Source organism: Grammomys surdaster, unplaced genomic scaffold, assembly GCF_004785775.1.
Source record: "Grammomys surdaster isolate TR1022 unplaced genomic scaffold, NIH_TR_1.0 357, whole genome shotgun sequence".
Classification (NCBI taxonomy): domain Eukaryota; kingdom Metazoa; phylum Chordata; class Mammalia; order Rodentia; family Muridae; genus Grammomys; species Grammomys surdaster.
The window spans coordinates 804,305-814,808 of record NW_021604776.1 but is presented as its reverse complement, the minus strand read 5'-3'; the positions used below and the strand labels follow the sequence as shown (position 1 = coordinate 814,808).

General features: G+C 44.0%; 1 pseudogene; it reads left to right on the top strand.

Annotated features, from left to right (window-relative positions):
- The first annotated feature begins 4,235 nt into the window (after positions 1-4,235).
- On the top strand, positions 4,236-4,945 carry LOC114631324 (annotated as a pseudogene).
- Positions 4,946-10,504: the final 5,559 nt, after the last annotated feature.

The window sequence follows — 10,504 nt, the reverse complement described above, 5'->3', positions numbered from 1 at the left end:
TCTCTCTCTCTCTCTCTCTCTCTCTCTCTCTCTCTCTCTCTCTCTCTCTCTGTGTGTGTGTGTGTGTGTGTGTGTGTGTGTGTGTGCATCCATCTGCTGTCTATCTGTCTTTCTGTTTGTGATGTATATGCAAAAACTTCTCAGGAATCAGTTATTTCCTTCTACCTTGTCTTGGAGGGAGGGCGTCTCTGAAGCTCTGTATTACAGGTTTTCTGTCCTGCAAACTTCTTGGTAATTCTATGTTGACTAAGGGCCTCTGGCTTGCAGTTGTGAGGGGTGTTATGGATAGAAAAGGCCACCAGAGAAAGATGGAAGCACTAGAAACAAACACCAGCTACTTTGCAATCTTGCCAAGGGTCAACCCTGCATGTTTATTACAGGTTTTCTCACTGATGATACATTTTTCTTTTTGACTGTGTTGACAACATGATCTGTAGGTTCATATTTGAATCCAGCTCAAACTATACATTTATTTTTTTTGTTACTGTATGCATCCCAGTAATTGCTTCTTTTCCTACTGAGATGTTTAATGCCAGTGTGTATGACTTAGCACTAAATAGGGGTACTTGTTAATGCTTGCTTCCAAGTTCCTCCAGGGAAAATTCTAAATTCAAGGCAACTTGAGTTCTCTTCATTTTGAAATTCTCTTTAAGATTTTATTCACTAGCCTTTTTGATTATTTTTTTCTAAGAGGGCATCAAATATTCCACAGAACAAATGACAAAGCTCTCAGCACTGTTGTCATGAAAATGGATGAAGTTGTTATTGTAGCCCTCAGCTAGATAGCAGAGACTAAGGCAGTGTTGAACAACAATCTTTTAGTCTTGAAGCCACTTGAATATGGTAATAACTCTTGTGTCACATAGCAGGCAGACAGAATAGCTGCTTTTGGGACTGGAAAGATATATTAAAGGGTTAGTTATTTAAAAGAGCAGTCTAAGACCTAAAGGTCTCTTTTTAATGTATTTAGTAGCCTCCTGTACTAGCTTGAAATGAAATTTATAGGTGATACCATATACCTCTGCACATAGTTGTAATAATTAATAGGAAGGAGAAATAAAAGAAACACTTAATAAAATAACATGCATTTCACAAGTGCAAACCTTCAGGTATGGCAACATTAGAGAACATAATAAAGTATTCCAATGCTTTATAACAGTATCACAATAAGTGACATCTCAAGACGTAGATTGATGCAGGTAGGCCTCAATGGCAGCTTTGATCACAAAAATACTACTGTCCCTGTTATTGAGATTTTCAGACATGCCGAGCAAGTCTTGGAAAATTCTAACCAAAAGGAAGTGCAAGCATCCTTCAGTTGGTATAGTGTCTGTGTTGGTGGACTGCTGAGTGCCTATTGTCATCTGTGTGAAAGTTTAGTAGGATGCTTTCCAATTTTAGACCTCACACTTTCAAGTGTGAAAAGTTTTCTTCAGTTATTACCTTTTTTTGATGCCAGCAGAGATTTCTAAAATTCTTTCAAACTTGAGTGGCATCATCTCTCATTTAGAAGCTTCAATTTAAAGTCAAAAAAGAAATTACAGTCAGGTGGGGTGGCCCAGGCCTATGAGTCCAGCATTTGGGAGACAGAAGCAGAAGGATTGAGTTTGAAGCCAGCCTGGGCTACATAGTGAGTCCTTGTCTCTCTGAGAGTCTACATGGATACATGACATCACGTACAGATGACACAAATATAGAAGTCCAAGTGTGTGAAGGAACAAAAGGAATAACGGAGGAGGAAAGAAGGAAAGGGAAGGATGGCAGGGCCTGGGTTGAGGGTTGTTCGAAGTATATTGCTTACATGAAAACGGTCCTATGTAACCCAGTAATAAAAGTAAAAATGGAAAGGTTTTAGGTTTTTGTTTTTATTCACAACTGACAAAAACAACCTTATTTGTACGAGTCAAAAATTGAAAGCAACCAAAGTAATCCCAAAAGTTACACAAAACTGTTGTATCTACATCTTAATGGAATATGTTGCTTTTATTTTTATTGATTCTTTTTGAGTTTTCCATTATGCACAGTAATCCCACTCATCTCCCCGTCCCTACATATCTACCACTTACCCTTGCAACCTCTCCCCACCAAAAAATTAAAAATTAACAAAACAAAACAAAGCATTAAAAGTATCTCATCGTGGAAGCTGTAATGTCTCGATGTGTATCCCTTTTGTCCACACATCTTTACTTGCAAAGGTTCATTGCAATGAGTCACTGATCTGTTTTGAGGCCTCTGGGTACTCCTCTCAGATACCCTGCTGTTGCCTTGCGTCATGGAGATTTTTGGATCTTCAGGACTCCCCATTTCCCATGCTCTCACAGTTCACAAATGATGTAGATGTTGGGCCAACTCAAAGCCTTGGATGTGGGCCTGGATGGTAGCTGAGTTAGTCAGCCTATCAGTTCTCCCATGTACACACCACCAGGGCAAGCCCTGGCTAGCTCACCCAATGCTGCAGCTGGCAAGGGGCAGGACCAGCGCCCTGCTCTCATACCCTCAGGGCCAGCTTACTTGCACCCATACCACCAGGACCAGCTCTACTGTGTTGCCCAGTCGAGGTGCACTTTCCAGAGTGCTGCAGCCAGTGAGGGACAGGGCCAGCTCTCCAACCTGCCACAGGTGGCAAGGAGCAGGAGGCTGGGAGGGTAATTCCCCTTTGCCCACAAAACCTTCTAGCAGACAAGTGACAGGGGCAGTTCTCCCACACCCTTGCCACCAGGGCCAGCCCTACTGTGCTGCTTAGGCAAGGGGCCGGGCCTGCTCTCCTGAGTGGTGCAGCTAATGAGGAGCAGGGGCAGCTCTCCACAATCCTTGCATATAGGCATGGTCCCAGGTGGCAGTGCAGACCAGAGATCCACAAGGTCTTTAGCGGTAATGTGAGCCAGACCCCTGCTCACATGGCCACAGACATGGCCCTCAGCAGCAACATGGTCTGGGGTGGGCAACATGGTCACCGTGGCCTCAGGTGGCAGGGCAGGCTACTCACTCTCTGCCCTTGCACCTCCAGTTCCATCTCTCTTTATAATTCTCAAACTGCTCCACTTCTCTTTCTCTCCCATCTGTCTACCACGTACGTGTGCATCGTAGTGTCTCTGGGTGTCTTCCCCTGCACATGCTCTGGGGTGGGCAAGTCTCTGGGTGTCCGCTGGTGCCATGTGACAACTGGCTGGCCTCCAGGTGTTTTCTGCTCACATCTGTTGCTTAGAGTAGCAGTAGGCTGGCCTCTGCGAGACCTCCCCTGCCTTTTTTTTTTTTTTGAGACAGGGCTTCTCTGTGTAGCCCTGTCTTTCCCCGAAACTCCACTCCACCTTGAAAACTCGAGATCATCTGCCTCTGCCTCTCTGCCTCTCTGCCTCTCTGCCTCTCTGCCTCTCTGCCTCTCTGCCTCTCTGCCTCTCTGCCTCTCTGCCTCTCTGCCTCTCTGCCTCTCTGCCTCTCCCTCTGCTGTCTCCTGAGTGTTAGGATTAAAGGTATGGACCACCACTACTCAGATGTAGCAAGTTTTTAAAGATATATATATTATTTTTAACTATGTGTATGTGAGAGAGGCGTGTCCACTTGAGTGAATGGTAGCAGAGGTCAGAGAGTTCAGATCTCCTTGGAGCAGGAATTACAGGAAGCTGTTAAGCCTTATTAAATTGGGAATCGAACTTTAGTCCTCTAGAAGTACAGTGAGCTGTCTTTCCAACACTATATTACAGATAATTTTTGTAAAATCTTAAAACATATCATTGACAAAAGAATCCCTATTTGTGATTCACATTGCTTTGCATTTTAATTTTTTCATTTTATGTATATGGGTGTTTTCCCTGCATGCATATCTCACACCACACAACTGCCTGATACCTGCAGAGGCCAAAAGAAAGTACCAGATCCCCTGAAACTGGAGTTACAAATGGTTGGAAGTTGCCGCGTGGGTGCTGGGTATTGAACCTGGGGTCGCTGCCAGAGGAACAAGTGTTCAGAACTGCTGACCCGTCTCTCCAGTCCCATCCTTTGTACTAAGAAAATTATCTTTGATGTTGCTGTCCCTCCAAAAAAGAATTCCCCAATATACAATTCTGTAGACTCATGGGAACAATAAACAAAATTAAATAGCACTTTTTCTTGATAATAGTTCTTAACACTTTAGACACTAAAAGAATAGATTGATGAAGAAAGCAGGGAGAACAAAACTGCATATTTCAGTCCTACTCCTCACGTTTACATCCTACGTCCGCGTCGGCGCAGCCTGAAGGCGTCAGTTCCTGGCGGCGGGGACCGGGGTAGCCAACGGCCTGTGAGCATCATGCCTAAGTTTTACTGTGACTACTGTGATACATATCTTACCCACGATTCCCCATCTGTGAGGAAGACACACTGCAGTGGTCGGAAACACAAAGAGAATGTGAAAGACTATTACCAGAAATGGATGGAAGAGCAGGCCCAGAGCCTGATTGACAAGACAACGGCTGCATTTCAACAAGGAAAGATCCCACCCGCTCCGTTCTCTTCTCCTCCGCCTGCAGGGGCCATGATCCCGCCTCCCCCCAGTCTCCCGGGTCCTCCTCGGCCTGGCATGATGCCTGCACCCCACATGGGAGGCCCTCCCATGATGCCAATGATGGGCCCCCCTCCTCCTGGGATGATGCCTGTGGGACCAGCTCCTGGGATGAGACCGCCCATGGGAGGCCACATGCCCATGATGCCCGGGCCTCCCATGATGAGACCCCCCGCCCGCCCGATGATGGTGCCCACACGGCCCGGCATGACCCGGCCAGACAGATAAGAGCAGAAGCGCTCGCTCTTCATCGTTTTGTATTGTGCTGTTTGACCAGGAGATCTTGGTGCTGAGCCTGAGTGCTTACTAGACGCATGGCCAGGACCTTCCTTCATAACAGAGAGGAAGAAGTGATACAGAAGGGGCTGTTTTCACTTACATTGGGAAACGTGAAAATAAAATGGTCAGCTGTTCTAGTTAAAAAAAAAACTGCATATTTCATTTTAAAAAGTAATTTAATTAAAGAAGATGTCACACAGGGGTAGATGCTACCATCATCGTTTCGCCTCACCTTCACACTTCCTCTGCTTAGCTGTCCTTTTCAGACATCTTTAATGCTCTCCAACTTGTTTTTAAATGTGGGATGGGGACCTTGAACTTGTACATTCTAAGCAATTGCTCTATTACTGAATTACCTTTTTTGTACTGTTGTAATGTTGCCTTGATTTCTTACTTATCTGTGATATGTATTTCACCTTCCAGAGTCTAAGTTCCTCACACACAGGTGCCTGTTCATCTTTAGTCCTCTCGATGCCCTGCAAAGAGCAAGCATCAATACATATATATATAGAGAGTATATATCTAAAATGTATATCTATATCGATATCAATATCGATATAGATATAGATAGATATAGATATAGTACACACACATATGTATATGTATACACATACAGAAACATAGCTAATTCACTTGCCATGGCCCAGGTATGATTCTAGTACCAGAGCAAACATCTAATATGATAAAAACCAAAGATCTTGGAAAGTTTCTTAAGATACAAAAAGATTTTTAAAACTTTGTACCAAGTGCCTTGATTATATAAAGGGCCTAGCAGAGATGTCCAATGTTTTTTGTAATGTTGACATCTACAAAGTTTATGCTAAAGAACCATGTAACTGAGTTACAAAAAAAATCTTATAATGTTTAAATACTTTTATGCTCTGGGCTCTCCTTGGTAGTATATGGCCCAAGAGCTGCTGGCTAGAAAACACCTAACTGGAAAGTTCGAGCCATTCAGCAAGGGAAGAGAATGGGGTCTAAAACACTGGATAAATATCAGAGGATGTCTTAGCTTGAGTTCTGCTGGAAGTACAAGCTGATAGAAACACCTGAAGGTGAGCAGTTTCTTTGGGAGAGGTTTGGAAATATTCACAGAGCAGTGGGAGAGTGAGACAAGGAAGAGAAGGGAAGGACGCCACTTTGGTGTTTGTTGTCTTGAAGGTACCACCAGGGTCAAGTGCAGCTCGCTCACATTGAGAAGCTCCAGCTGACAAATTAGAGCCCTACCTAAGATGAGAGACACTGAGGCCTGCTCTCTAGTGTCTACAGTCGCTCAAGGCCACAAAGGTTGTTTCATTGTTGGAGCTTGAGTTAGTCTGCACCAACATGATACTAAAAGTTTTAGTTTGAGGGGACAGGCTTGAGTTCCTTTTGGTGACTTACTTTTTCCTTCCTTCTTTCCTTCCTTCCTTCCTTCCTTCCTTCCTTCCTTCCTTCCTTCCTTCCTCTTTCTTTCTTTCTTTCTTTCTTTCTTTCTTTCTTTCTTTCTTTCTTTCCTTGTCTATGTGTCTGTCTGCCTTCCTTCTTTTCTTTCTTTTCTCTGTATGTGTGCATGTGTGTTTATGGATATCAGTAAATGACCTTGGGTGTCATTCTTCAGGAGCCACCCATCTTGTTCTTCAAGATAAGGTCTCTAACTGGGGCTCTCAAGTTAGGCTAGACAGGCTGGCTATCGAGCAACAGAGATCCTCTTGCCCCCGAATGCCCTGTCCTGGGATGGCAAGCATGTGCTACCACACCTACCCTTTTCACATAGCTTCTGGGATTTGAACTCAGGTTCTTGTGTTTGCATTGCACACACTTTGTGAACTGAGCCCTGGTGCTTTTTTTTAAAAAAATGGTTTTTATGACTCATATTTGAGATTGAACTTCCTTCAAGGTGACTATTAGTGGCCTGTGCCTGTAAAACTCAGGAGACTGGGGCTGGAAGACTGAGAATGCAGGTTAGCCTGGACTTCATATTAAGGCCGTGTCAAAAATCAAACCAAGCCAAAAGTGGCCTTTTTACTACAGTCTCCTCTGACATGATATTCACTGTTCTTGCCTCTGTATGCACAGAGGCAACACAGGCTTCTCTTCAGCTTTTTCCTGGAGGTTACACACAGTGACTAGTGGGGTGAGGCCCTTAGTGCCAAAGAGGCTTCTTCTGACTTGCCTTGGTAGGTACTGTTTGCAGTTCTGTTTGTGTATTTGTTGACACAGGGTCTTCTATGGCTTAAACCATCTTTGAACTTGAACTCACAATATAACAAAAAAGATCTTGAACTTTTTGGTCCTCCTGACTCCACCTTCTGAATGCTGGAATTCTGGCCTGTATCACCACCTCTTGTTTTAATTGTATCTGTTCTTTGTGGATGGGGAAAACAGTAAAAAAGAAAATATGCCCTGGGATGCTATTATAGCAGGAGGGTCTGGTGCCTTTATTAATTTTTGTCTGTTTGTTTTGTTTTGAGACAGGGTTTCCCTGGATAGCCCTAGCTGTCCTGGAACTCACTCTGTACACCAGGCTGGCCTAGAACTCACAACAATCAACCTGCTTCTGCCTCCTGAGTGCTAGAATTTAAGTTGTGCACCATGATTGCCTGCCGAGCATGCTTGGTGCCTTCAGAATATTTCTATAACAGCCTGGTCCAGTTTTATACTTGTTCAACGTGTTCCTTGGACAAGGAACAAAAGACTAACTGCTGTTAGTCATGCTGGAAGGGAAACTCGTGGTTTGTATTCCCAGAGGACTTTGTCTACTCTCGTTCCCCTCCCCATCTCACCCTACATCCTCTCTTGAGATGAGTTATTCTTTCCTATGTAATTTTCAAAGTCCAAGAGGTAACTGCTAAGTCCGTTGTGCACACTTTATGGCATGCAAATGCTTGGCCAAGGGAACAGCAGCAGAGCTGATCCCATCTTAGCCTGTGTGGTTTGGCAATAAGAGGTCAAACTGCTGTCTCATGCGGAGCTGGGAGAGCTTGGGCCTGCAGCTCTCCACACATCTGTGCCCTCTGTGGCTTGGAGGGAGGTGGAAGGCACACCCTCTGGGTGCCAAGAAGCTTTGACATTGGCTGCTTTCCAGCCTTTCCTCTCCAGCCCATCACCTGGAACCAGGGCTTTCCCATGATTCCTTTTTCTAAACAGGGCCACACTAGGCAGTTCAGGTTGGCTTCAACCCTATGAGCTTCCTGTTTCAACTTTTCCAGAGCTGACATTACAGCCATACACCACTATGCTTGGACCCTTTCCTCTAGGAACATACACCCCAGTGACAGGTCCCCTAGATGGGCAAGTACACAGGAGTTAAATTTCAAGTGTCTGTGTAGGTCACACCTACATACCGCACATGGAGGCATCTTGGGAGGTAAATGCTCCAGTTAAACAAAGGAGAGAGCTGGAGAAAAGGCTCAGCGATGAGGCATATATGTTTTTCTTGCAGGGGACCTGGGTGCAGGTCACAGCACCTACATCAGGTATCTTGCAACCACTTGTAACCCCAGTTCCTGAGATATCCTAAACTTCTGCCTTCTGCAGACAAAATGTATTCACATGCATATACCAGCCCCCACCCTACTATGTGCATGAACATAACTAAAAATAAAGCTTAAGGGCAGAAGGATGGCCAGATGTGCATTAGTACAGAGAGGGTGTGTGGTTTGCATGGAAAGCCCAGGTACCTTCTGGGTGAAAGGTAAGACAGACTCCTATTCTGCAATTCAACTACCTAATAGAGGGCTATAGATAAGGAGAGAAGCCTCAGCGCAAGAGATGACCCCTGTACTGGGTAGAGCTGTTGAGAAAGAACCTGCCCATTTGGGCCTAGAATACAGCAGATAGACATCACACACATGCTAACTCAGTTTTCCTGATAGCAAGTCTCCTCCCTCAGAAAGGAATTGTGTAAACAAATGAAGAACATGCTCTGGCTCCAGCATTACTGCCTGTAGATGTAATCTGGGGATGAGGAAGATACTGCTGTAACCATTGGCTTTGGAATTACTCAAGACCTGTTGTAACCTGTACTTACAAATGGAAGCTTCCTACCTTGACTCTTAGCCCACTTCAATAAACAGGTTCTGAATTCACCTCACACGACCACATCTAATTGGTGGAACTTAAATTACACAGCTGCAATGGAGTCTGGGAAATGTAGTTTTTCTATTTCTGGACTCTGATCTATACATCAAAGTATACTGTAAAGAGGCGGGAATAGATGCTGAACAGTCATTTTTACCAGGGTGCCAGTTAGAAATTTTCCTGTGACTATCTATCTGGATAGCACTGCTGAAGGAAAAAGGTCTGGATCTAAGATACAAGAGACAGCAGCAATGATTTTTGCTGTGATTTAAATGTGGCTTGTTCCAATTTTCCCAGTTTCTGCACATCTCCTAAATGATTTTAGGGTTCCCATTCCCAAGTAGGGAATGTTTTAGGAGCCTTAAAGTCTGTGACTGATAAATTGCCCCCTAATGAAATCAAATCTACCTCTGACCATGTGTGGACATTCTGGTTTACTCCTAAGATTAGAACGTTACATACTGTTGTCTTCTCCTTTAACTGTTAATCCATCTGAGACTGTCAATCATCTGGCCAATAGAGTATCTCAGGAAGGCTGCCATGCTGAGGAGATGGGAGGAATAATTACCTCTTTAATGAGATAGTATACTCCGCTCCTGAAGAACCCCACCCCAGTGCAGTCACTTACAGAGCTTCCATCATATAGCACTGAAGAGCCTGCCTGTTGTTCTCAGAAAAGCATAGAGTTCCCTTTTCATTGCTTTCTATTCATTTTCTAATCTTGCTTCCCCCAGCTCTTTCAGCTTCCTCATTTTCCTCTAAAGCTGCGCCTCCTTTTGACCATGTAGCTGCTGGTCTAGCTTGTGGCTGCTTACAAAGGAACTTGACTTCCTCTCTTCCAACAAATACAGCTTGCCCGCTCTGTTGTTATCCTCAATCTTTCTCGTGAGTCTGCTTTTACACTATTTCATTAATGAGACTGAGAACTAAAAGAGAGATAACTCCAATTTCCCTGTTAACACATTACAGCCAGTGTGGGGCTCCACCAGCTTTCTGCTGACACCCAAACATTCATGTTCTGGAAGCTTGATCTTCAGAGTGGTAGTGTTGAAGTGGTGGAGTGTTTAGAGACAAAGCTGCTGAAAGTGATGAGATCACCGGGAGCACTACTCCTAGAAGGGGCCAATGCTGGTCTTATGGAGTAAGTCAGTTTGGACAAAGTTATTTCAAATAGAAAGAAGGAAATCCTGGACCCTGAATCACTCCCTGGTTTCCTATGATTCCCTCCCTTTACATGTATTCCCATCATGATACTATTCAGTGCTATGATACAGTAAGGAGGATCCAAGAGCCAACCAGTAGTTCTTAGACCTCTAAAAATGTGAGATTCAGCAATCTCTATTCTTTATAAATTATCCAGTCTCAGATATTTTGTTAGATTAACAGAAAACAGGCCAATACACACTTTCCAAACTGTCATCTCTGGATTGCCGGGTGGACTTGAAGACAACACAAAATCTTTGTAACCTCATTCTGTTGTGGTCATTTTCTGTGGCTTGAAAACAAAATTTCAAACTTCTGCATGTGTTTCTAGTATGTTGTCTATCTTTCAAACATGGAATCAATTATGATCAAAAGTACAAATCATGGTTACAGAGAGATTACTCAGAGATTAAGGGCACT